At 39.1% G+C, this 25,206-nt stretch overlaps 1 long non-coding RNA gene across 6 annotated transcripts in view; it reads left to right on the top strand.

Annotated features, from left to right (window-relative positions):
* The window catches only part of LOC121659628, a 72,347-nt gene extending 57,409 nt beyond the window's left edge, over positions 1 to 14,938 (top strand). For 4 of the 6 annotated variants that reach the window (XR_006014400.1, XR_006014398.1, XR_006014401.1 and 1 more), the window contains 2 exons: positions 1,041 to 1,128; positions 2,464 to 4,358. This is a non-coding gene — a long non-coding RNA (uncharacterized LOC121659628). Of the gene's footprint in view, positions 1 to 1,040; positions 1,129 to 2,463; positions 4,359 to 5,127; positions 6,061 to 6,642 lie in introns of those variants that run through there. The other 2 variants (XR_006014399.1, XR_006014397.1) reach the window with 2 other exon arrangements.
* Positions 14,939 to 25,206: the final 10,268 nt, after the last annotated feature.

Below are 25,206 nucleotides of genomic sequence, written 5' to 3'. Positions count from 1 at the left end.
TATTCCTTGGTAGAAGAGACAGACAGACAGACAGACAGACTCCCCCCTTGCCAGAGCCTCGTGTCAGGTAGTTGTAGGGAGCAGTAAGGTTTCCCCTGAGACTCTTTTTTTCCTAGACTGTTTAGCCTAGTTCCCTCAGTATCTCCTCATAAGACTTGTGCTCCAGACCCTTCACCATTTTCCTTCTGTGGACACACTCCAGCACCTCAGTGTCCTTTCAGTAGTGAAGGACCCAAAACTGAGCACAATATTTGAGGTGCTGCCTCATCAGTGCCAAGTACAGGGGGAGAATACTGATGAGATAGAATGAAGAAGTAAGATTTTAAACAGCCACAGTGAAAACTCCTTGATGAGCAAGTCAAACAATGAAAAAGCATTATTCATGTCCCAGGAGAAAGTCAGAAAAAAAAATTCAAGATGCTATAGCATTTAGTTGTAGAAAATGAGGAAATGCTTAAATTGCCAATCAGAAATACAAAAGGAGAAGAAATGAGACATACCATTCTTGTTCTTGTTTTAAGGATCTTTTTGTGGTTTGTATTCTATTATATATTTTATATTTTAAAGTTCATTAGGAACTTTATTAGGAATCAGCATATGGTTGAAATATGCTCTGATTCACTACATAATGAAGATTATTTTCTTGTTTTTAATAGTGACCTTTTAATTTTACCATTTAGGGACAAACTACTGGTGCTGGGCTTATTTGGGGATTTTGGGGGGTTGGGGTGGTAGGGCTTAGTGCCTGGATGGCATACCCATAGTACCTACTCTTCCTTCTGTTATCTTTTGCTCTTTGCATTGTGGTGTCAGTGGTGTGGTATTGTAGCACTGTATGAAGCAGAAAGCTCTCCAAGAGTACCAACGGTAACAAGAAGGGGTGTATTTTCTGTCTGGTTTGAATCAGCATTTTCTGTAGAAAATCCTGTTTGTCTGCTGTATCCTGCCAAGCTTTTAAACACATGATGAAAAACTAAGAGCAGAACCTCATCCTTGTATGATAGCCTTATTCCAGCTCTTCTCCCTCAACTCTTTCTCAGGTGATATGGTAAAGCTACAAGTGAAGAACAGGAAGATTTGTTATTCTGACCTAGGAGACATTCATGGCTTTTTAGAAGATCTAACTAGGTAAACACTGCCTTGGTATCTGGGACTATGATCTTGAGCCTAAAATCCCATGGAGGAGTTACAAGACTTCCAAAGTAATAATGGTGCTTCTTTTGAAGTGATGGATCACACCACTGAAATGGAGTGGGAAGGAGTAAGTGAATAAATTTTCATTCATATTTATTTAAGCTAGAGTTTTTCCTGATCACATTTTGATCCGTATCTTCTAGCAAAGATATATCAATGCCTTTTTTCTGCAGCACTGCTGATATCATCCTGGATGATGTATAGCAGCTCTACTTCTCGCTTCTCCATGATTGAAATGTAAAACTACACTGAAAATCTGTGCCTTGTAATAGCTGCATGGAATGCTTTACCAAACTGTCAGCAGGAAACACAAATGTTAACACTGTAGTTATCAAAGTAGTGCAATGCATTGACTGCAGTATGTATTTTAAGTGTGATCAGATTTTTTTTCCCATTTTCTGAGTGGGGTTTCCTGAATACTGTAGAAGAATCTCCAGGTCTAAAATGAATAGAAAAAAAAATGGGAACAGGGACAATTTCTCTCTTCAAACTGGTTTCAATGCATTAAACACACTTTTACTATGAAAGGGACTATTATACAGCCCTAAATTCAAACAACTGGGTTCTTTCATTCAAATGATTCTCTGTATCATGCTGAAATAATTACAGAGCTTGGTCACTGCAAGTCACATCCTTAATAGGTGGCAAGAATAACCACATTAAACCGGGATATTTTGTCTAAACTTATTTATCTCTTTCCAGACTTCCTAACTTCTTAAAAATCTTATTAAACACTAGATTTAATGTACTTAGCCTAATCGCTATCTCCAAAACATTAAAGAATGCCTGTTACAGATAAAAGAGACCAAATTAACTTTTCTCATATTTTTTTTCCCACTTTTTCTACTAAAATTCTTTCTAGCTTCTTAATTGAAAGAAATCCCTTATTTTGTGTTCTGTTGCAATTTTTAAGAGGAGCATCTGAAATATATATAATTTCATTCCACATGATACACAACTCTACCTTCTTAATTTCAAAACTTAATCACCATTTCTATTTTAATATGAAAGCAAGCAGTGTATTAGCATGATTGTCTATCATGTCTTGAAGAATCCCTTATTCTTAATCCTGTATCTGGATTAGCTTTGCTATTTGATCTTCTTTAATAATTAGAAAATATCATCAAATATTTTTTGCAATTAGTTGCTGTAGTTGGGCATAGGGCAGCCCGGAAATTGTGGTGTGCTTTTTTAGTAAAACGTATTTGTGGTAGTCTGCGTGGCAGGGAGTGAAGAAGGTCTGTGGCTGTGGTCTGTTTTGTGATGCAGGTGAGAGCTTTTCCAAGGTTCACCAACCTGCATCTTGGGAGCCTGGAGATCTCCTGCTGCAGAGCCAGGAGTGAGAAAATCCTTGGTGGCCAGGGGGTGAGCACTCCAGTGAGACACAATTCAGCAGAGGTAAGCCTAGTAGACGACAGAGGCCTAACTAAGACCAGTGCCTGTAAACTGGAGACAGGGAAATTAATGTTGGGATTATAGTATCATAAGATCATAGGATAATTCAGACTGGAAGGGTGCTCAGGAGGTCACCAGTCCAACCTCCTACTGAAAGCAGTATCACCTCTCAGATCAGGTTGCTCAGGGTTTTATCCAGTCAGGTCTTAAAAACCTGCATGGATGCAAAGCACAACTTCCCTAGGGAACTTGCTTCAATTCTGATCTTTTAGGGAAAAAGTTGCTTCTATCCAGTAAGAACCTTTAATGACAGAGACACATTTATATTGTTGATGACTATTGGGATCAATATGCCACAGGAAGTGGGGAATTCCACATTTATTGTTACCTTCATGACTGGATAATTTTCTGGGAAACTTGTCTTTTATCAAAGATAAGATGATATTTTCTGTATATACAGCTGTTCCTTGTGGCTTTAATTTAACAAATGCATGAAGACATATCCTATCACCTAGATGAAAGAGCTGAATGAGGTACTTTTGACAATAAAGGCATTGTTTTTTTTAAATAACAGTTTTGAATTTCTTTTAATTTAAATTACTAAAAATATAGTAAAGGAATCTACAGGAACTGAAAACTTGGTTTAAGGAACAGTTGCCTTTCTAATCTTTCAATGGCTTTTTTACTTCAATACTTCTGAGACATTTCTATGGCATTTAATTACCAAGTGACTTGGAAAAGAACAAGAATATTCGCAGAAACATGTGAATAACCTCGTTTGTACTTGTGCAAAGCCATTACAAAACCTGTTGATTTAAAACAAAACAAAAAAAGCAGCAGACTGCTATCTTTCATGTGATAGCAAGACACAGCATATATGGTTTTCTGTCTGAACCCACATCCCCCACCCCACCCCCTAATGCTTCAAAAGCTTTATTTGCTGAGTGATACAATTCACTGATACACTGATTATCAGGCTAATGGTACATGCTGACAATAGGGACACTGAGGTAGTTTTGAGCCTCTTCTGATATTTTCCTTTGCTGTTGCTGTCATAATAACATGAAGCAGGTGACTGCATGGTCAGAGAAAGAGTCTATTCCTGGGACACATCGTTGTTATAGTGATGCATTTAGGCCTTTTTGTACTCCTTCTTACCTTCAGATTTCTGAGAGGTTCCATCTTGAATGAGAAAATGCAGCAAGATTAAATTCAGTGCAGATGCTACTAGTCCATTCTGTACCAACCCCCAAACCAGGAATGCAATGGTGGACAGAATTCAGTTTCCCACCGTACATTTAGTGGTGGACAATTAAAACATGCAAACTTTGGATTATCCAAACTGGAAATGGTTAATCTCTGTTTATCTTCTTTAACTTTGGACTGTACAACTTACTCAGCAGATATATGCCAACATTGTTTATTTATCTAAAGCTATTTATTTAAATCAGCTGGCATATACATTCAAGACCTAGGGTATAATCGTGGTCTGATTCTCTGGTCTGATGGTAGCATCCTGTTCTCATTTTTGGGTGTTAGGGAGTTACAGTCTCATAGTCTGCTTGAAGTGCAGATGCTGCCTAATTATACGGTACAAAGAGATTTGACTTCAGTGAAAATTTAGAAAAAGAAGGCGTCTTGTGTAATGCCTGCACACTTATAAAAAGGCTTTGTTTGGAGAGAAAAAAAAAAAAAAAAGAGAAGCTTGAATCTGAATCCTATCCAAGGATTTTCTTTGTAAAAGAGCTGAATGGGTCCTAGCATGGAGATAAAAATACCGATAAAGGGGAAAAAATTGTTTGTGGTACAATGGAGAGATAAGGTTCCATTTAGCTTGTGCTTTTGTGGGCACCTACAACTTGGCAGCTGTGCTGGTGGTGTTTCCAACACTGGGAGCCTGCTCAGCCCTTCTTCCCACGGCCACGTTCCTTGCTCTGATGCCTCTGAGGTCCCAACGACTTCTTCCTACTTCTGTTGTCCACCAGGAGTTGTGCAATACCTGCCATATGGTGTGTCAAGTACAACCACACACATAAAAATGTGATTGGGAGCAAAAGTGGACAAAACTGTGCGAACTTTGGTGTTTCCGAGCAAGGGCTTTGCAGTAAATAATTTCGGTATGAGACATGAAAGTTACTGTTTTAACTAATTTCTTAGTCATTGGTATCTAAGGACCTTTGAAGTTGATCCCTACTCAGTTTTTTATATGATTTCTGGGTTTCCGTTGTTCCTTTTATGAAAATCACCATAATTATGATTTTATTCTGTTAAAAAAATACTTTTCTTTCTTTCTTAAAACTGTGAAAAAATATTCAAAAAAATATATTAAAAAACTAATAATCTTTTTTCACTAGCATTTTCAGTAGTAAGTCTTGCCTTTGTTAAAAATTTATGCCATTGAAAGAGACTAATATTAAATACCTAACTAGGCACACCAAAATTTAATCTTTATTTTTTAGTAAACATTGAAGATAAAAATGCTGAATTAGAAGGATCCTGGGGGGGAAAAATAAATCACTCAAGTTTTGCTTTTTACAGATAGTTTTTTGTACATGTGTTTTCCATATGAAATTCTCATTGGAAGCCCTGCTACAGATGAGACTACAGCTACCCTGCTGTGAGCAGACACAGACAGTTCTGGTTTGGCTTACCTGTGCTCCAAGGCAGCCAGGCAGCCTTGGCACTGAAACTGCAATGTGCTGCAGAACCAAGCTGAGGGCTGAGACCTTGGAACTGAACAAGGATATGACAAAGACCTGTCTGAGTAAACTCTTGTTCGAAGAGTCGTGTGTGTTTGTACACGGGCACCATAGCACCAAACAAAAAGTTGGAGAGCGAGCCACCACAAGTGTATGATGGCTGTATGATGTCTTAAAAGAGGATATCTGTGTTTAAAAATCTACTGACAATCAAATAAATGTTTTTTTCCGTAAGTAGTAAGACTTCCCATGATCAATTTCTATTTTAGCAGTGCAGTTCAGTATTCTGGCAACACAAGATAATTTACCTCCTAATACTAATCTCTTAGAAGGTTTGGAAAAAATTAAAAGAATACTTTTACTGTGTCTTTTGTAGTCATAACAGATGGTGATTAGGTTTTAAAAATTAACCAGAGGTAATAGTGATACTGGATTTTAAACAAGGCTGTAAAATTTTAGTGCTCCCTGACATGGCTTGGACAACTAGGACCTATAGAAAAAAGTTTTTAATCTTTTTGACCAGAGGTAAAATGTATCATTGGAGATGAAGTTTGTATCCCTATGACTATTAAGTGGAATTTTTTTTATATGTAAAAAACTAGGTGAAGCTGTGGTTCTCTGGGGCACCTTTCATGTTATTTTGAAGTTAAAAGAAAAACAAAAATTGAGAACAAGATGAAAATAGGCATTTATGTTAGAACTTCATTTACTCCAGGAAGTGGTAGGGGTTAGAACCTAATATTTTCTTACTTCTAGAAAAGATGAAGGGAAAGACAGAAGACCTCATATGAGCCTTATTTGAAGATTTATTGCTACCAGCCAGATCTATCTGAAATTATTTCCTGTTGTTCTGGCAGGCCCAAATTTATCCCATGGATGCCCTTTTCTAGCTGTGCTGTTATTTATGCATGGTGTTATATATAAACCATGAGGTCTGATGCCCTTTACAGTCACAATCAAACTTTTGTAGGGATGGGAAATGAGGGGTATCACAACACCATGTCTCCAGCCTTGCAAATGTTGTTAATCTAACAGTGTATATCCTGTGAATATAGACAGTGTATATTCTACTTCATTAAAACTCTGCAAACATCCAATCTTCTGATGGCTTTCTGTGCTGTTGCTTTGGGTGAAGATTTGCCATTTTCATATAAAGATAGAAACTAAATATAAACTTCTCTACCAAATTCTTGAAGAACATTAAATAAGTAATTAGCAGCACCACAGATTAATTTGTATCTGCTTTGGAAATTCCAGATTTTAATCTAAGTGCTGTGGATTTAGGTTGGTTCTTATGAGAAAGCATTTGTGAGAAATTAAAGTACTTTATCTAGCTATCTTATCTAATTTTCAGCTGATTTGAGGTCTTTTTTAACTATGAAAAATGATCTGATTAAATACACTGGTGGGAAAGACACAGCATTCATGAAAACCCTTCAGAAATGGTTCTGCAAATGGAAGAAGAGGTTCACCATATGAGGACCATTTCTCCAGTGATGGAAGATTTAGGTGACAAGTTACTGCTCATTCTGGTTCTGCTCACAGCTGTTGATGACAGCTCACTGTTGCTCTTTTGCCCCTCAGACAATGGCTGAGATGAGGGCTACAGAGGTCTGGGGCTCTGGTTTGGAAGACAAAGCTGATAAATTGAACACAGACTACTCCCTTTTCAAGGACCATTTTCCACAGAGATGAGAAACTCTCTTCAGCCTCAGGAAGATAATCTCCTCACCCTCCTTTCAGAGTCCTGGAAAGACCAAGTTAGGGCCCCAGAAGAGACTGTTATTTAGACATTCTGACTTGGTGTCTGTAGAAGTCTACCTCCTTCTGTTGCCTCTGGAAGGGGTTTGGTCTGGAACTAAAACTCAGAGAACTCCCTTCTGGTGGTTCCTTCTTTCTCCAAGCTGGTGGAGAAGAGTCAGTTTGCAGAAAGGTAAGATGTAAGACGTGCTCCAGATGGAAGCTGTCATCCCATGACGTGGGTATATCACAGCATGGGAAACCCCCTAGTTTTCTACTCCTGTACCATGTAGTCATAATAGCACAGAATGGCCTTTTTTGTCTCAGACAGTAAAGCAGTAGGAGATCCTTTCCATCTCAAGGTGTGTGGCTACACAGCAGGAAGAACTCCACACTGCAGCTTTCAAGTGTTGAGTTCATCAGAAGTTTGAAGCAGAAGACTAAGAGTCTGTGGCTTGTTAATAAGAAAAATATTTGGAAAAGCTGCTGAATTACCTGAGATTTTTGTATTGCATTGTAAATCTTCCTACATTCCAGGAGTAGATGCGTTCCCAAAATTTCTGGAACTTGGAATATTCAGCATGGGATTCATGTTAGTCAGTTCTGGATGTCCACAATGAAGACGACTGTAAGCTACTCATCCAAACTCCTTTTATAGTCATTAAAATGTGAATAAGTGTTTCTATGATGCAATTCATCTAATATTAGTGTAGATGTTCGATACAGCAGAGATGAGTCATCCTCCAGAAGTGCCCAATTCTCCCCAGTAAACATGAGTTTAGAAACCTGACTTCAGGGCCTGCTATTAGGTGATATTATTTCCACTCATAAATTATCGTGTTTTCTTAAGCCTACCATGCTATGGGAGATAGAGATACGACTCCCTTGATTACCATATTTCTGTCACTTTGAAAGATGCTAAGCACTGAATGGAGAAAACAGGAATTATTTATAATTAATTTTGAAGGCATCCTTCAAAAACTTCAAGTTACAGGTTAAAAAAATAGATAAAGAATATTAATAAAAAAGGGAAATATAACTAAAGTATCCCTTCAGTTGAAGAAAAAGTAGATGAAATGCCAAAGAATGAACCAGTGGAGAAACAAAAGTTAGCAGAGAAGGAATACTATCACTACTGGAATCCATTCCTAAAAGTGGTGTTTTTATTCATGAGCTAAGTGGCTGTGTGAAAAAAGTCCTTTGGTTGTGCTGAGAAAGGAAGTAGGTACATGACCAGGTGCATTACTTTGGACAGTCCCTGTACTGTAGTTTTCAGAGGAACCCCCAATTTGGTGTGCAACTGCCCGTCTTTCTGTCCTGTCAGCACTTGAACCTCTATATTCAGCTCTGATGCCAGGAATGGGCCACCTGGGCTTGAAGAAGGAATATGTTACACACCTAGAATGGGAGACTTCCAAAATGTGTGCGCTTATAAAACAAAGATAAAACAGTGACAGAATGATGCTGATGTAAACATTATGGAGAATCCCCCTTTTTATTTTGACACAGCTATCATGGGATTATGCTGGCACATGGAAGTTCAGCCAAGAACCCAACCCAGAGGTCTACAGCTAACTAACCTGCTGCCCCAAGAATATTTTGGTCTGAACACAAAAGTAGGCTGGGGGAAGGAAGACATATGCCCATTTATCTGGTAGGGAACTGAAGCCAAGATAAATCAGAGAATGCCCCCAAAGCTTGGTGATCTGAATCACCAAGGATTGCTTCTACTCTCAACAGCTTACAGGACTATTTCAGTTGATATTCCTTTCTCTTACTCAGAAATCTTCATCAGGATTATAATTTTCATAATTCTGAAAGAAAACCAGACAAAATTGTAAAAAGGTTTATCTCTTCTAATTTTATTTTCAATGAAAATAACTTTTCTCTTACTTTGATCTCTCAGCTTGTTCAGAGGTAGTCTGCTTTCATAAGTGCACTCATGACATTTTAACTAGTAGCTGGACTAAGGTAAGTTAAAGTGGTATTTTACTGCATCATAGACTACAGTTATATGGAGTGAACTTAATAAGATTAAATGAGCAAAGGAAGAATCTGTAGTGCCAGACCACCTCTCATGAACTTTTGTGTATTTGTGCAGCTAATATCTTAATTGGATTTTTATGAGGAATGTTTGCATATTTTTCCAGCTTAGTTGTTTTCTGCTGTAGTCATGGCCGCCATTTTCTCTGAATGCCTAGAGTTCTATTGAACACTTTATGCAGTCCTGTACTTGGAAAACACAGAGGCAAACAAACACTATGGGAAATAACAATATACAGAACATATCGTGTGACAAACTGCTACATTAGTACCCAGGTCATTACTATCAGACAAAGCTGCTTCCGTGAATAGCTGCATTTTTCATTCTTCATTCATTGCACAAGGAAAGAAGGACTGAAAATGCTACTATCAGGGCTGGATTCCCTCCAGCCAGCGAGGTCATTGTTTGTAAAACCTTACAGGCGCAGCTCAGGGTGGCACTCGACCAAAGCAAGGCCCTTGTAGGATGCATGAAAGGATGTGGAATTTTCCATTGACCAACACAGGTTCACAATCCTACAGAGGCATACTTTGGTAGGGGATCATAAAAACAGCACTGTGATGGGTTTAGTAATATTCAACCAAAGGTTAATGTAATTACCAGGAAAAACCCTCTGCTAATTACAGACTGTCCTGTCTTTTAAAGCTGTTATAATCACATTGCTTTCAGAGCTGCAGCTGAAGCTCGGTTAATGCAGTCTGCTTTTTGTGTGTAGGTGACAACTTGAGTCAGCTCCAGTGGTCTCTCAAAAATGCATTAAACAGTGATTTTACTGCCTCAGAGGTGATGAACAGGAGCCTGGCAGGGCCTAAGGTCCTTCTGTTACTGAAAAGAAAGGGACAGGAGCAAAACAGAGGGCTGAGAACAGGTGCAAAGTGGAGAGAGCAAAGATTACTGGAACAACTGCTCCTGCTGGCTGGGGGCAGAGGTGGACTGTCGTGTTGTTTCTCTAACCTCTGGCTGTTGTCCCATGCTCCATATCCCATGTGCCCCCCAGTCTTTCCCCTTCCAGAGCTCAATCTTAGGTGAAATGGGCAGTGGGAGCTGCCCACAACAACCTTTGGCATCTGATGAATTCAACTCTTCAGGTACTTATTCTGCACAATAAAGGACCTAGTTAATGAAAAAGTATTTATTCTACAGTGTGAGACTAGTCTCAATGATTTAAGACTTAAACACACAGGCTAAGCATAAAAAACGCATTACAAGCAAGTGCTGTGACTTCTAAGCAGTTTTCTTGCACTCCGATTACTGCTATAGATCAAAAAATAAAATTATGTACCCAAAAACTTGTGTATATAGCTATTGCTTTTCTCTGGATCCTCCAGATGTGAATAAAAAGAAAATAGAAATAAATACTTCCAAAACTAATAATAATTTTATCAACAACAATGATAACACAGTATATTTTAATTTGCTGTTATGAAAAGAGTCATAGGGCAACTTCTAAATGCTGGGGGTAGGATTGTTGCCTGAGACAAACAAACCCTGCTCAAATCCTGTCCTGCAAAAGGAGGTCTTGATTCACTGTTTGATGACAGCTAAACTGAAGGAAATCAGTCCCTAAAAACAGCACTTCACAAAAGCCTGGACAGATGTTGGGACGCATGGGCACTGGGGTTAGTGCAGGAGTTTGTAATTAGAGTAAAAATTGGGGATTAACTGCTGTTTCTGTCAACTGGCATCAGGCAGGAACCCAAAAGGGATTAGTTTTTATCTATGGCCCTGAGAGAGCTCAGGAAGTCTTTGGGTCTGCTGGTTATGGATAAAGCAGGCTGGGAGCTATGACAAGAGGAGTGCTCTCTGGGTTTTGACTCTCTGGTGCACAGGAAAGCAAAACTTCTCTGTCCAAAATTTGCAGATCCTCACTTGTATTCAAGGAAATACCTGATTCCATAATCATCTTCTTATATAAACCAAATGCAAGGGACTAAATACGTCCAAGCAAATCAAGTGACTTGCATCTCTGCCATCATACACTTCTGTTTGGTCCTTGAGTCATTATGTGGTTGCATTTGGTTTGAGTGAGCATATTCTCTCTTACTAATTTTCCATACATCTCAGTAGCATTACAGAGCATTTTGCATTTTCAGTGCTTATTCTGTAACTTAAGAGATTTTCTGAGCTGGAAAACCAACTGTTAGCAACTACATCCTTAGGTGACTTCATTTTAGCATTGGGGAAATGACTGAGAGCACTCGGGGGACTTTTTGGTGCCATTCCCCTCTCTTTAATGTACTTTTCTAAATTTTCTCTGCCCCTACAGACCTCTGTAGGAAGGCAGACAGAGCAGGAGCAGCAATTTCAATGGCAGAAACCTGCAAAACCTGTCATGCTTGTTCCCGTAGCTGTTCCTGATCCCAAAGGCATACAGGGCAGCGGCCCCTCCAGCTCTGTGGCCAGAGGTACAGAGAAGACATCTTCCTGGATTTACTGTAAAAAATTCTTTGAAGGGATCAAAAGGCCAGTTTATTCTCCAACTGATGCCCTAGAAGCTTTGACCACAAGTGCTTGCTGGCATATGGTGAAGAGGAAATGAAATGTTAAATAATGTTTTTTTCCTTACAGCTGCTCCTGGGTCTGTTAGACTTGAAATAAATGTTTGTACATTCATAATGTTATCTAAATAATGAAATTTTACTCTGATTAAGTGCTGGCTGCTAGAAGAGCTTTGTGCTTGTACTGATGCCTCTACAAAATGTATACACTGGAAAGAGTCTGACTGCAATCCTGAAGTACTTCCACAGGCCGCAGTCTTGTGGAACAGCCCCTTTCTGGAAATAAGTCTTGTTCCAGACTTATTTCCAGATCAAGCCACTACAGTGTTTTCTGACACACAGCTGTGCTTACTCCCAGCTTTGGGACATGAAAAGGAAAGGCCATGTGAACCCTTTCCCCTAGAAATCTTTAATGATTCCAGTAGGATCCATGTTGTCCAGACGTAAAACATCATGAATAACATGGAAGTTGAAGTATTCATTGTTCTATATCATCAAGCCTCTGTTAACTTGCATAAAGATAGTCTGCATTTTTCACAATATGCCTAATCAGAGATGTCTGTGATAGGCAGTCTGGTGTGTATCACACTGCCAGTTTGCCATCTAGTGGTATAGCATAAAGTTAATTTTACATCCTATTTCATCATTTCAGTAGAAAGATGCCCCCAGAACACAAACACAAGATGATTTTAGCAATCTATTAGCAGAAGACAGTCCATACCTATGATCCATAATTCCTAGACCTTGCACTTTGTCCCCCAGGAGCAGAGACTGGCTCAAGGTCTGGACAGTTTTTTTGACTCCACAGGAGGACAGCTGTATAGATCCAGTTGCTCTTTAACACCTTAGGCCTTATTGTTTTCAGTGTTACCCTGGTCTTTTTGACTCTATTTTTGTACGAGTGTCAGGGAATCCCAAACAGCAGAATGTGAATGGCACTTGAGAGAGCACTTTCTGTGTGACAAGGGGTCTTCAGTGAGCACCCACGTCAAGAGAGGATCAGTGTAACCTCAAGAGCTCCCAACAGATGTTTGTTCAGTCTGTTCCACAAAACTTTCTGGTTCTCATGATTTCCCAAAGCTCTTTGGGTAGCACAGGTGTGCTGCCAGGGTCATGGCAGTTGTCTTTCAATGCACTGATCCAGACTGCTGGAGGCAACACTGCAAAGGGAAAATACCACTTCCCTGCAAAGCCCATGAGTGCTGCTGAGGGAAAGCTCATCACTTCCTCACTGGACTGCTGTGGGATAGGAACCACATCCCAGCCAAGGGCTTCAATTGGTCACTCTGAGGAAGGTTAAAACATCCAGGGAGGAAGTCTGGCATAACCAACCAGCAGCTACAGGAGTTGAGGAAGTGATGAAAAAACATGCCAGTGCATGGGGACACTTGCACAGCATGTCTAGGTTTTGTTTCACTCTACCACAAGAGTACAGCTAAGAATATTTTTCCCTTCTATATTAACTCCCATGTCCTTTAGTCCTTTATATCTGATAGGCACATAGACTGTTGCTATATTAGTAATCACGTGGGTACTATTTACTGTTTTCTGGGAAGAGACAAACTACAGTTGCATGGAGACCAGAGTGCCAGTGCAGTCAGACAGTCACTGTCTGAAATCTTTGTCATCAGTTAATTTAACCTCCTCAGAGTTTCAATAGCTATTTTGGCAGCATGTTCAGCCACACAGGCCCCTAAGGACTTCAAGCAATTTTGATAAGCCATTCATTTCTGATTTAAATAAAGAAGGAACAAATGACAAGACAGTAAAAAAACCTCTCTTTGGGAAAATATGGCTTTGAGAAAAGTCTCAGATGTGAAACTGCACAGGGAAAGGAAAACTGGGAAGAAACACTTATTTTGTCTCTTTGTACCCAAAAGAGCAAACAACGATTTCCATCAGCTGCACAACATAATTTTCTCACTCTGACTGCAGTAGCTGGAACAGAAGACTGGCTTCCCAAATAGTAGAACTGAGCCTGTGAATGCAAAGAGATGCTAAATACCTGTGAACTTGTTCATATTACTACTTCTATCACATACTTGCCAAGGAGCAGGATGGGAATGACACAAACTGGAAGAGCCATTTTGGAAAAGAGGCACTGTAACTTGATGGGAAAAATTTCAGTTCTGTAGCAAACTCAGTTCATATGGGCAGTTAATTTACTCTGCATGTTTTGATGTGAAACTGGTTGCCTCAGTAGTTTTGGTGTGCTTTTGAAAGGGGCAATAATCTTTCAGAAATATTGCTGACAGTTAAATATTTTTAAATAATGCTATAGGCCCAGTAGATACAATTTTGGCTGAGTACAGTACATTTGGTTGCAGAGCTGATAGCACTGGCTCACAGACCTTGCACTAACAGAAGAGTAGCTGTGATATGCTCCCTTTGGTAGTTTTGAAGTCCAAATAATTTCTTGTATATTGGGAAGTTCCTGTGGGGAAAAAAGCCAGAACAAGTGCATTGCACAAAATACTGTTAGGCAAAGAAAAAAAAGCTTCAACACGGGCATGACTTCTTCCTGAAAGGTATAGAAGTATCATGGTTATGAATGGAAAACATAGTCTTTCTTTCGACATTGAAGAAATATCTTAACTTACAAAAGACAGTGCTAACAAGAGAGTTAGCTGAGTTAAAATCTAAGGAACCCTTTGGTAAGATCCTGACAAGGCACAGCTAGAAGAGCTGGTGACAGCAAGAAGTGGTAGGAAATGTGGCTCTTGTTACTGCATAAATATGTCACCCATTAATCAGTATATTGGCATCCTCATACAGTAAATATGTAGAAACATGCATGCAATGATATTTGAGGAAGTCACTGAGTCCCTTATTAAAATGAGAGTGGGACAACAGTATTTTTCTTTTTGTTTCCTTCAGAGATGTGCAGTCTTGTATGGCTCAGTCTTGGAGTTGGGATGTGAAAATCTGTCCTTTCAGCTCTTCTCTGAAAGCTTCATTAGGCAAGGTATTTACCTGAGCTTAGATACAGCAGCGGGCTGATACAATGTGACTGGGTACCCCCGTATCAAACTCAGAAAATGTGTGAATAGTCCTTCTTTGTGGACTGACTTCATCCTGCTGTCTTGGATTTGTTTTAATTTCAAGTCAATGGAGAGGAAGAATCAGAGGTTTCCTTAGAAATTCAACTAATTGTGTTTAATTTTTGCATTGAACTGTTAATAATGGCCTATTATACTGTTTGTAAAATGCTTCTGATATTTGAAAATCGTAAGACAGTCATTGCAGATGGAAACTGAAAGGCAACAAGTCTGGCCTTTGTAAATTCTGTTTGCATTGTATTCCACCTGATAAAAAATAGTTGTATGGAAATTACAATAAAAAGAAAATATTTCCTTTGAGATATAGAATTTATGTTTGTACACTTTTAGATTATTTTTAGGGTGAGGCTTATTAAATTTTAAAGATATTTCCAGTATGTGACTAAACTGACCTATTAATATGGACACTTCAAAATCAGTCATATTGAAAAAGTTACCAACCAAATATACTAATTCTTTTCAAGCTTTTTTTAAAATATAATTCAAATAATGGCAATATATTAAATAACCAAGGCATATTTATTTTAACGAAAACAATAACTGTAAACCAGAAAGCCTCAAGAGTAAATCCTCTACAGGGCAACATTTACTGGCTTTTAATATGGGTCTGATTAATGTCAAACCCTTGTGAATAAACCTATCTTAATGTCTCTTCCATCCTGTTTATTAAGAGTGCTGTGAAAGCCATTTCTCCTGTCCTGACAATAGAATAATAGAATTGTTTAGGATGGGAAAGAATTTAAGATCATCAAGTCAAACAGTTAACCTAGCACCACTGTGCTCACCACTGCACCACATCCCTAAGCGCGACATCAATATGTCTTGTAGATATCTCCAGGATGGTGACTCTGTCACTTCCATGGGCAGCTGGTTCCAATACTTGATAACCTTTTCTGAGAAGAAATCTTTCCTTATATCCAATATAAACCTCCCATGGCACACCCTGAGGCCAGTTCAATTCATCCCATGACTTGTTACTTGGAAGAAGAGACCAACAGCCACCCCACTATAACCTCCTACAACCTCTTTCTTCATTGATTTAGGCCTAAACAAATCAGTGCTCTTTATTCTGCTGTCATCTGGTTTCTTTCAGAGATCATTGTAAAATCTTTAGAGTTCAAATACTTTTGCAGAACTCTTCATTGAAGCTCAGTTTCAAACTGTAACTGCTGTATCACTGAAATTAGAGGGAGTAGTAACCTACTATATAATTTATTTCTTAGTCTCATGACAAACTACTCCCAAGAGCTGATGTTCCCATTTCCTCCAATGCAGAATTATTTAATAATCAACAAAGTGTTAATTACCAGGAAGTTTTCCCTGACATTTGGCCAACTAAGTATTTGTGAGTTTTTTGCATCTTAATGTAATCATATCAGCTTGAGTGCCCTAAAATCACCCTGCAATACAAATAGGAAAACCCTGAGTCAGGGAACAGTGGTTTAAAAGAGATTTTAAAAAGCAAGAGTAGATTAGACTGTCTTATTAAGTACAAGGAGTGAACTGGTGATTAAGGTCCTTGTTTTACCAAAGCTTAGGCACTTGTGAGAAAGCAACAGAACTATTTATGTGAATCAGATGCATTTTTTAAATGTATTTCCTCTAAAGCCATCTGATTACTGACATAAAAATACTGCCTGCTTTGTTGTAGTTACATTTAAATTTGGGAATTGCAGAGCTTAGTGTTTTCCCCAAATAATAGTTGTAATACAGAGTAGTCTCCATCTGTTCTGAAATAAGCAACATGGATTCTAATACTCTCCCATCTGTATGTACATTTTTAGTCACACATTCAAGTTTGTAATTCCTCTGCTCCAGTCTACATTCCTGGTATAAAACATAAGGCTAGTTATTCAAAATTTTTAAATTATGTTTGCATGTGCATGTGTCTGTATTTTAAGTTCTTTTCTTAACTCTAGGGAAACAGTTTAAAATAAGTGTCTGCAATGAGACATTTCCTATTTCTCTTAAATCTTCAAAAGTTTCTATTCTTTAATTGTGAATCATATAGTTTCTAGATAGCTATCAAGAAAACACCATAAAGTGGAGAAATTAGAGGACAGAGAAACCTGAGCTGAAACACCACAGGGCAAGTTATATTGGAAAGTACCTTTTAAACATGGATTTCCACTTTATAATGCTGAGTTCTTATTTATGAGGATTTGAAGGACAAGCTGAAGTCTTAGAGTGATTGACAGATGACCAAAGGATGAAAAATAACATCCCACGTGGGGTTCTCAGTTGTATTTTTGTGGAAGCAGTGCAGAATAAGGGAACAGTAAACCCAATCGCTTAATTAGACATGGAGGGAAAGAAAACAAGTATTTTCAGCGACTGAAGAAAACGTAACCACAAGGGAAACATAGCTTGTATACAGAGTTGTTAAGTGTTTGCATTGCCCCTAGCTTATTTTGGTGAAACTATTTGCATGCTGAGAACAACCACCTATTTAAGGAAGAGTGAGAAACAGATATTCCAGCAACAGAGATATCACTGTAGCAGTTGGGAAAGACAGGACAGATTCCTACTCCAGGACTGCATTAAGGAAGCTGGAAGGCCTTTGTCCCCTGTATTTCAAATTCACAATGTAAATCCAGTGTGAGCTGTGTTGTAAGTGTGCAAATAACTCCATGTTGCAAGTGATAGAGACCTGTTTCTCAAAGGATGTGACTGGGCTTCCCAATTCCTAAGTGCAGGTGTGCTTGCTGGGCTTACCTGGTAGCAGAGAGAGGGAGAATGGATGCAAGGACAAAGAATTGATGTAGATGTTCTCAGACTGGATGAGGAGAGGAGTCTGAGGCCTCCTGTGGAGCACATTGACATTCAGATTAGCTGCAGCTACTGCCTCCGTTCAGTGCAATGGACACATGAATCTGATGGCTGGGCTCTGAGGACCTGAGCTAAACAACAGCCTCTCAGCACTCTGCAGAAGGTATTTTGATGGTTTTGAGCAAGTCACTCAGTCTTTGTGCTTCAGATTCCCATCTCTTTATTTTAGAGAGGTGATGTGAAGATACACACACACAGGTTCACCTTGCACTTGTGTGAGGACCTCAGTCCCTGATGGGGTAGGGATCAAGAGTCCCTGTTAGAAGATCCCAGTGCAGCCATCTCCCCAAGAATTCCGGTCCTGATGCCAGCTCATGACACATCCTTTAGAGGAAGGAGCATGACACTGGGCAATAAAGAAAAATCTTCCCATTAAGATAGATGTTCTATCCATACAAATTAGTGTTGCTTTATGTCCTAAGACATAAACCCTTCTGTTGCTTTATTAACAACTTTTCACACATATCTTCTCCACCAGAACCGTTAGCTAATCCTTTTCCCGCTACCTCACCCCAAATTTCTAAGACAACTATGGTTCTTTGACAAATTCCAGCCGAATGCTAGAATTTACAATGGACAAAGAGAAATTTGTTTATTTATTTATTTATTATTGTTTAGTGATAGAGTTCTTTTCCCAAGTCTTTAGATTATGATTAACAGCAAACAGGAAAGTTTGGTTCAATTTTTGTCTGACTCCTGCTTATTTTTAATGTTTCTGTTAAATTCTTTCTAAAGAAAGCTTTCACAGTTGCTATATATTACTCTCCTGCAGAAGTCTTTTTCATCTTTGATTCTTCTTAAATTCTTTTTCATGCTTCATGTGTAATCAGTAACTTCCTAAAGAGGTGAGGTTGACAAATGCTGGCCCAGTGCTGTAAATATGTTAGTCCAATGAATGAATAGTAGCACATAAATATATTTTAGAGTTATTTTCCATTACATTCCCTTAACATTCTTGTATTTTCATTGTGACTGGATTTTGGACTAAGGCTTACAGCAGAGCATTGCAGATGTGCTTAAGCTTGGAAACCACTAGAAAACCATGTCTGAGGAAGTTGTGTAGTGAGCTTAGCAGAATACAAATTATTTAACTTCTAGAAACAAAGGAATCTTTAGAAACACACAACCACTGACTAGTTACGCTCTTGCTGCCAAAGGCTATCACTAGATATTTTGGACAAGGATTCTTAAAGAAGAGAAAAGAAACAGAAAGTCAAAGGGAGCATTTGCATTTACTTCAATGGATTCTTAACCAGAAATTCAAATACAGACTGGATATTTAAAAAAAAATATATCAAATATCTCATAATAATTTCTCCGCCTTACTAGGTTTCCCTTGGCTTTTATTTAGCACTTGAATAGTTTTAGTTTTAAATGCCATGATCAGCTTTGAGAAGTGCAAAATAAAACTGTGGCATTTGTAGGTCTTCAATTAGAGTAATTACTGCACCATCTTTTTGTGAAACTAAGAAATTAGAGTCTTAGAAAAAATTATGTAATAATACAGAATAAGATCATAAGCAGGCGGAAGAACTTTACTTGTAGCATACTCTGGATGAAGTACTTGAAGCACTGTAACAGTTACAATACATTACCACACCTACTGAGCAGGCATTTGTGATTTAATGGGTGACTTCTAAAGAAAATGCCACAGTCAGGTCAATTAGTGCAACATTTTCTAACATCCCACTGATTCATTTCTTCACCTGTGAGCGTCAGAGAAATTGAAAATGTTGCACATTTAAATAGCTTTCTCCACTAATTTGATTCTTTTGGGCTCCTCATGGTACATTTTATTCCATTTTGGTCATTTAGAAACAATGTTCTACAAGAACATAAAGGAAAATGGATTCACAGATGAGATGTTATTTCAGTATGACAGCATGTGGGAGGAAAAGTGCATTCAGGTTGCAGACAAAATATAAGGTGCGTAAGGTTACATCTCCTGCTTTGTTCAGTTTTCCTCAGGAAAGGAGTGTGGAGAACAGCTGCCACTATTGGTGCTGAAGGCACCCGGGAAGCGCAGCCCTGAGATCTCCAGCCAGTATTTCAGGCATTTCCAGTGATCTGGCCACTACCCTTTTTTCCCCATCATCTCTCCTTCGTGAAAGGAATCTGGGGCATTTGGAAAGTCCTTTCCTGACTGCCCGCTAGAGGTAGGCTGAGCTGGTTTAACTGTGATCTTAGGATCACAAATCCCACGAGAGATTTGGGGATTGCTCTCTGTAGCATATAATAGCATGGGCTTGTCTATATAGGAAATTATTCAGAAACAGATATTGAGGTGGTGCAAATTCGCACTCTGCATAAATCTGCTTTAACTTGCAAGTCTGCACAAGCCTTTATGCTTTATTATCTAAGTAAAGGCGATAATTGGTGTGAAATCAGCAAAGGAAAGACTCCCCAGCCAACAAGGCAAAAAGGAAACCAGGCTTTGAACAGGAGATACATTTAAAGAAACAGCTCCTTTTTCCCAGTGGGAGATCGGAACTGCTGGTTCATACTCAAGGTGTGAGGACCAGCACGATGCCGTGCTCTGCACAGGTAACTGTTACCAGAGGCAGTACTGATGTCCTACTGCAGCACTGGCCTCCTCTTGATGACTTAGCACAATAAAACATGTTCTCAGGCAGCTAGGCTGTGTCCAGGGATGAGGTACCTTTGCTTGACATGCTGTTGTGCTGTACGTATGTACTGTCTGCTGTCACCCGCAGCTTGCTGCATCCTCTCTGCAGCACTGCCAAGTCATGAAACCAGGCTTCCATGAGAGAGGAGAGAGGGCACCAGCTTTGAATGGGGTCATGTCTACCAAATCTTGGGTCTCAAGTCTATAATGATTACTGACAGTCTGACCCTGGTCAGCTGAAGATGTTTAGTTCATAACTAACCCTCCCACTTTGCACTGACCACAATAGGTCTTTTGGGGGGTCCTATCACACTTGCTGAAAGCGGTCCATGAACTAATCTGCAGCACAAACATGACCTTTCTTCTAGCCTATATGTGCTCTAAAATCTCTTCTGAAACTGGACAAAAATGTGGCATGAAATTTTCCTTGATTAAAAATAGACTTGCGAACATCTGCAGTAGATGTATATGAGTAAGACAGCAGCAGTAAATTGTTCTGCTGCCAATTGTGATTTTATTGTGAGTCCTCCCTAGAAGCTGCTTTTCTCTGGAGCTCTAAGGGCGAAATCTCCAACTTTACATAAAAATAGGTTTCTAGCTGGAGTCTAAAGAAAGTTTTATACATAAAATGCTATACAGGAGGTTGAAAACCAGAAATTAGGCAAAAAGAAACCCATAATACCTTTACTACACTGTCAAGATTTTAATAAAAATCTTATGATTATACAGTGGAAGACATTTACCCCAAATTTCAAACATTCTCAGTTAGCAACACTGAAATTGCCTCTATGGTAACTATTTCAAGATCACTGAGTACCTTCAATTCTTCCTCCTACTGATTTAAAACAGCTTCAAGTGTTAAAAAAGATTTTAGAAATCTTTAGTCTGGCTTCCAAAACTTTTGCATGAAGAGTCAGCTGTCCAAATTTCATAGAATACAGGTTGTAAGGGGGCCTCAGGGATCATTTCATCCAACCTTTCTTGGCAAAAGCATGTTCTAGACATTCCTTAAGAGTCAAACACTGGGGAAACCAGCACATTCCTGGGGAAATTACCCCAATGACTGATTTGTCTCATTCTGAAGAATTTTTCTCTTGTGTCTAATCAAATCTTCTCAGCATGAACTTGTACCCATTATCCTTCATCTTTTCCATGTGACTCCTTGCAAAAAGGGAGTCTCCCTCTTCTTCATAGCCACTCATGTCTTGCAAAACATCACAGTACTTTTAAGAGAAAACACTTGAATGACCCCTTACTTTACTGCTGAATATGGTGTTGTGCTTCAAACGAAGCCCTTTTTGCAAAGCCTGAGACAGACTTCAGGTCATGTGACATTTGAGGGGACACAGTGCAGTCCTGCTGCAGCATCCCTCCAGGGCTTAGGCAATGAAGAGTGCAGTTGCTCTGGTTGTAGAGCAGCTTTACAGCTTAATTCACATGCTGGGCCATCTTCATACCTGGCAGTAAGAGGTTCAGAGTGCACACTGACCTGTTTTCCAGGTTGCGGAATTATAGAATAAGATAGGACTAGAAAAGCTGTACTAGAAATGTATACCCTGCAAAAAGGTCACTGCACTTAAGCAGAATAAGATGAAAGCCAATTTCTTGTCCCACTCTTGTTGCACAAGCATTGAGGGGTCATAGAACTTATAGACTTGCCCTATCTGTGACAGACTGGGAGTGTTTCTCCTCTTGATGAGAGGAGTTCAGGATATCTTTTGAGACCACAATCAGCCTTTGGCTCTACAAGGTTGATGGCAAAGAGCAACAACCAGTTTAGTCCTACTTCACTGAAAAAAGTTGATGAAAAAGCAACGTAGAGACACAGCATAATGAAGAATTTTAATTCTACCGGAAGTGGTGGAAGAACTCAAATTACGGTTTGTATTTTGGTTTGAAAGTGGTAGGGCTGAGTTTTGGAAAGAGGTCATGCCTCTTCCCTAATGTCTCTCCAAAGCCACTAGAGGGCCCCAAAGTCCACCTTAACAAATTGTCATTTTTGAAAAGACCGCAGAGAGACGTGAACGTGTTTTCCAGAATTCTTGTGCTTTCTCATTTTGCTATTACCAGAGGAATCAATCACGAGAAAACAAGGGTTTGGGGAAGAAGATACCTTGAAGGGTAGCATCACCAGTGACTTCTATCCACTAAGGATTTGCATGGCTTTCTGGAGTTTGGTGGGAGTGGTATCTCCTCAGCAGCACCTGGATTCCACCTGTGTCTTTTCTATTTTATGAGACAGACTTACATGTAGTGGAGTCTCTGAGAGTGCACAGGGGGCTTTTGATTTTGTACCATCCCCTATGAAGATGTTTGCCATATGTTAAACCTCACCTTAAGCCTTACTTCCAAGCTTGTCTTGGTTGTGGAGGAGCGAAGCAGCTGGGTTATGCTTGCTGTTGAGTGTGAGTTATAAACAGGGTGAGTTCTTCAGCAAACAAGAAAAGGCTCCTTTTGAACAATGTTTCTTTCTCCTTTTAGAGTTGAATGTGGAGGGCAGCAATGCTGTTCTGCTCTGCATTTGTGGATGTATCTGAGCAAAGAACTTCTGGGCTTTTAGTTATCCTGAGGAAGAACAATTCCCTGTGTTCTGTCTCGTTGCAGTCCAGAGTAACAACCAGATCTTTGGAGGTGTTCAGACACATGCAAAGTTTAAAAATAACTCCAGAAATTTTTCTTTTTGTTCCTTTTCCCATGTGCTTTTCCCATTCCCTTTAATTAAATTAGCCTGCCACCTCACATGCCATGGGCTTGATTTGAGACATTTAGATAAATACGGGTAAAATTACGTTAAATTTTTGGCAGCCCTCTCAGGACTGAAAGTGAAGCTGGATCATATGAGGAGACAATATGTCATTGGGACCAACCATTCACTTGCTTCTGTCCTAGGAGAGTTTGAAATGCTGGGCACTGAAATACAAAAATGTCATCATAAATTTTATGGCTTTTGCTGTAACACTTATGATTTGATTGATGATAGCTAGAGCAACTGACTCCACAATCCAGAGAGGACAAAATGGTTCCAATAACAAAATACTAGAATTGCCAGAAACCTTCCTAAAAGACTTTGCCTGTGAAATATAAGGAAGCATACTGCAATGTGGGCTGGCTCTATTGGCATTTGCTTTAAATGACATCCATCCTATCAGTGGCCCTTCCATCCCAGACTGAAGAGTAGCTGTTCAGAATTACCTCTGTTATCCAGTTAATACACTGTGCCTACACTGCCCTGTCTTTTCAAGGGCTGTCAATGGATACAATTTAGGCATAAACTATGTGTTTTCCTTTAGAGATAACTTTACCTTTCCAGAAATGAATTAGACATTTGCAGAAGAAGTAACATTTGAGACAAATGTATGGCTGCTGGGCTAGTGAATTCCAGAAACATTTTTCACTAAATCTAAAGGTAGATGACTAAAATATATTATGCAGGTCATGTCTGAGAAGCATTCATCTATCTCCCTTAATCACAAAAGAAGTCTAGATGACTTCATGGGTTGTATATTATATATATCTACTTTTTGACAGGATGAATCCCACCTGTACTGTCAGTGTCATCATGCAAATCTTGTAATCATTTGTGCTAAATTACCAAGTGCAGTCTCTGTGCTGCATATGTGGCGCTTGGGGAGAGAAAATCATACCCTGCAGGCAGCTTTCAACACATACAGGGGCTTGAGAGACACTGCAGCTTCCAGGAATGATCAGGTAGAGTTCAGTTATTCCAAACGAGGTAACTTTCCAAGCCTGGGACTCTGGAGATGCAGCTGCGGGATCTCTTTAGGCACTGTGTGAACAGGTGTAGCCAAGCTTCTGCTTGAGGAAAGTCTCACCAAAGGGCTTTGGCTCAAGGGTAACACACTTCTGTGCCCTGAGCACCTTCATGGGTTGCAGGCTGGGGCCTTTCTCAACCCCACCTGCCAGCAACCCCCTGGGAGTGAAGAGTGTGCTTTGCACAGCATCCTTGGGGCACAGCATGTGAGGAGGTGACATCCAATGGAAGGATGGAGAAAGAGGGCTCTGGTAAATCATTTAAAATACACCATCATTCTTCAGGGTGTAGATAAACCCAGTCTTTGCTTTCTTTTTTGGTCTCCTACTGCAGATGCTTCACTCGTGTTACGACCAAATGTTCTATTCTTAAAATAATAAAGCTTTCTATTAAGGAGTGGTTCGAATTATCAGTAATTAGAATTTTATTGTTTAGTTTATTTAAGAGGGAATAAATGGAATTATAAAATTCTTTATAATAGTTCAATTCCTTTCATAAGCATATTCTGGGTCTTGAGGGATGTTCATAACAAACGTGTTAGTTCCAAGTACCTTTCTTCTTAAAACCCTTGTGTTTTGGGACACAGCCAGATAGGATGACAGAATATATATTATTTTTATAGCTTATATGTTGGTTTGACAGAATGAAGAATGTTTTTATCCTTGCGAGAAAATTAAACATTCCTGTCTAATTTAAAAAAGGGTTTGTCTGAAGGACTTGCTGTAAGCCTTTATATGCTTTCAGGATCTTCTTCCTGTTCATTAGGAACTGTTCTGTATTCTTTTGCAATCAGCTCTCATCATTTATTGTGTCATTTCAATTGTAAGTGGTTTAAAAATTCCTAAAAAAGCCCTGTGGACAGATAGTGTGTTAATTAGATGGGGAAGAGGAAGGTGTTCTTGTAGTGAGGTATTATACACAGTGTAAAATATCTCTGGGCAAGATACTGCAGTTTAGTGGCTGGTTCTATGGTTCATTCAATATTGAATGAGGAGCAAGAATTCCTTTCAAGCAATGGTTGTCTGTTGAGTTGTTTTTGTTTTTAATAATGCTGCTGGGAAGTTTAGGAAAAAATAGGAAGTTAACTTAATTAAAACAATAAAAAGAGAAGACTTGCATTCTCAGAAAAAAGAAATTTTTCTTAAATAGAATTTATCTCACCCTCCTTTGGGCTAATGAATAATAACATATTCTGCTGACAAAAGGTGACTTTAGAAATATGAAGTCATCACAGTTAAATCTTGCTGACTGATCCCATGCAGTTAGCAGGACACTTGTGACAGCCTCATACAAATTACCCTCTCCTTGAATTTCAGATCCAATTTATGTTTCTTTTTATTATTTCTCTCA

The sequence above is a fragment of the Corvus kubaryi genome, unplaced genomic scaffold (assembly GCF_017639235.1).
Source record: "Corvus kubaryi isolate FWS band 111438036 unplaced genomic scaffold, C.kubaryi_AGA036_p1.0 137, whole genome shotgun sequence".
Taxonomy (NCBI): domain Eukaryota; kingdom Metazoa; phylum Chordata; class Aves; order Passeriformes; family Corvidae; genus Corvus; species Corvus kubaryi.
This window is presented reverse-complemented; position numbering and strand designations above follow the sequence as displayed.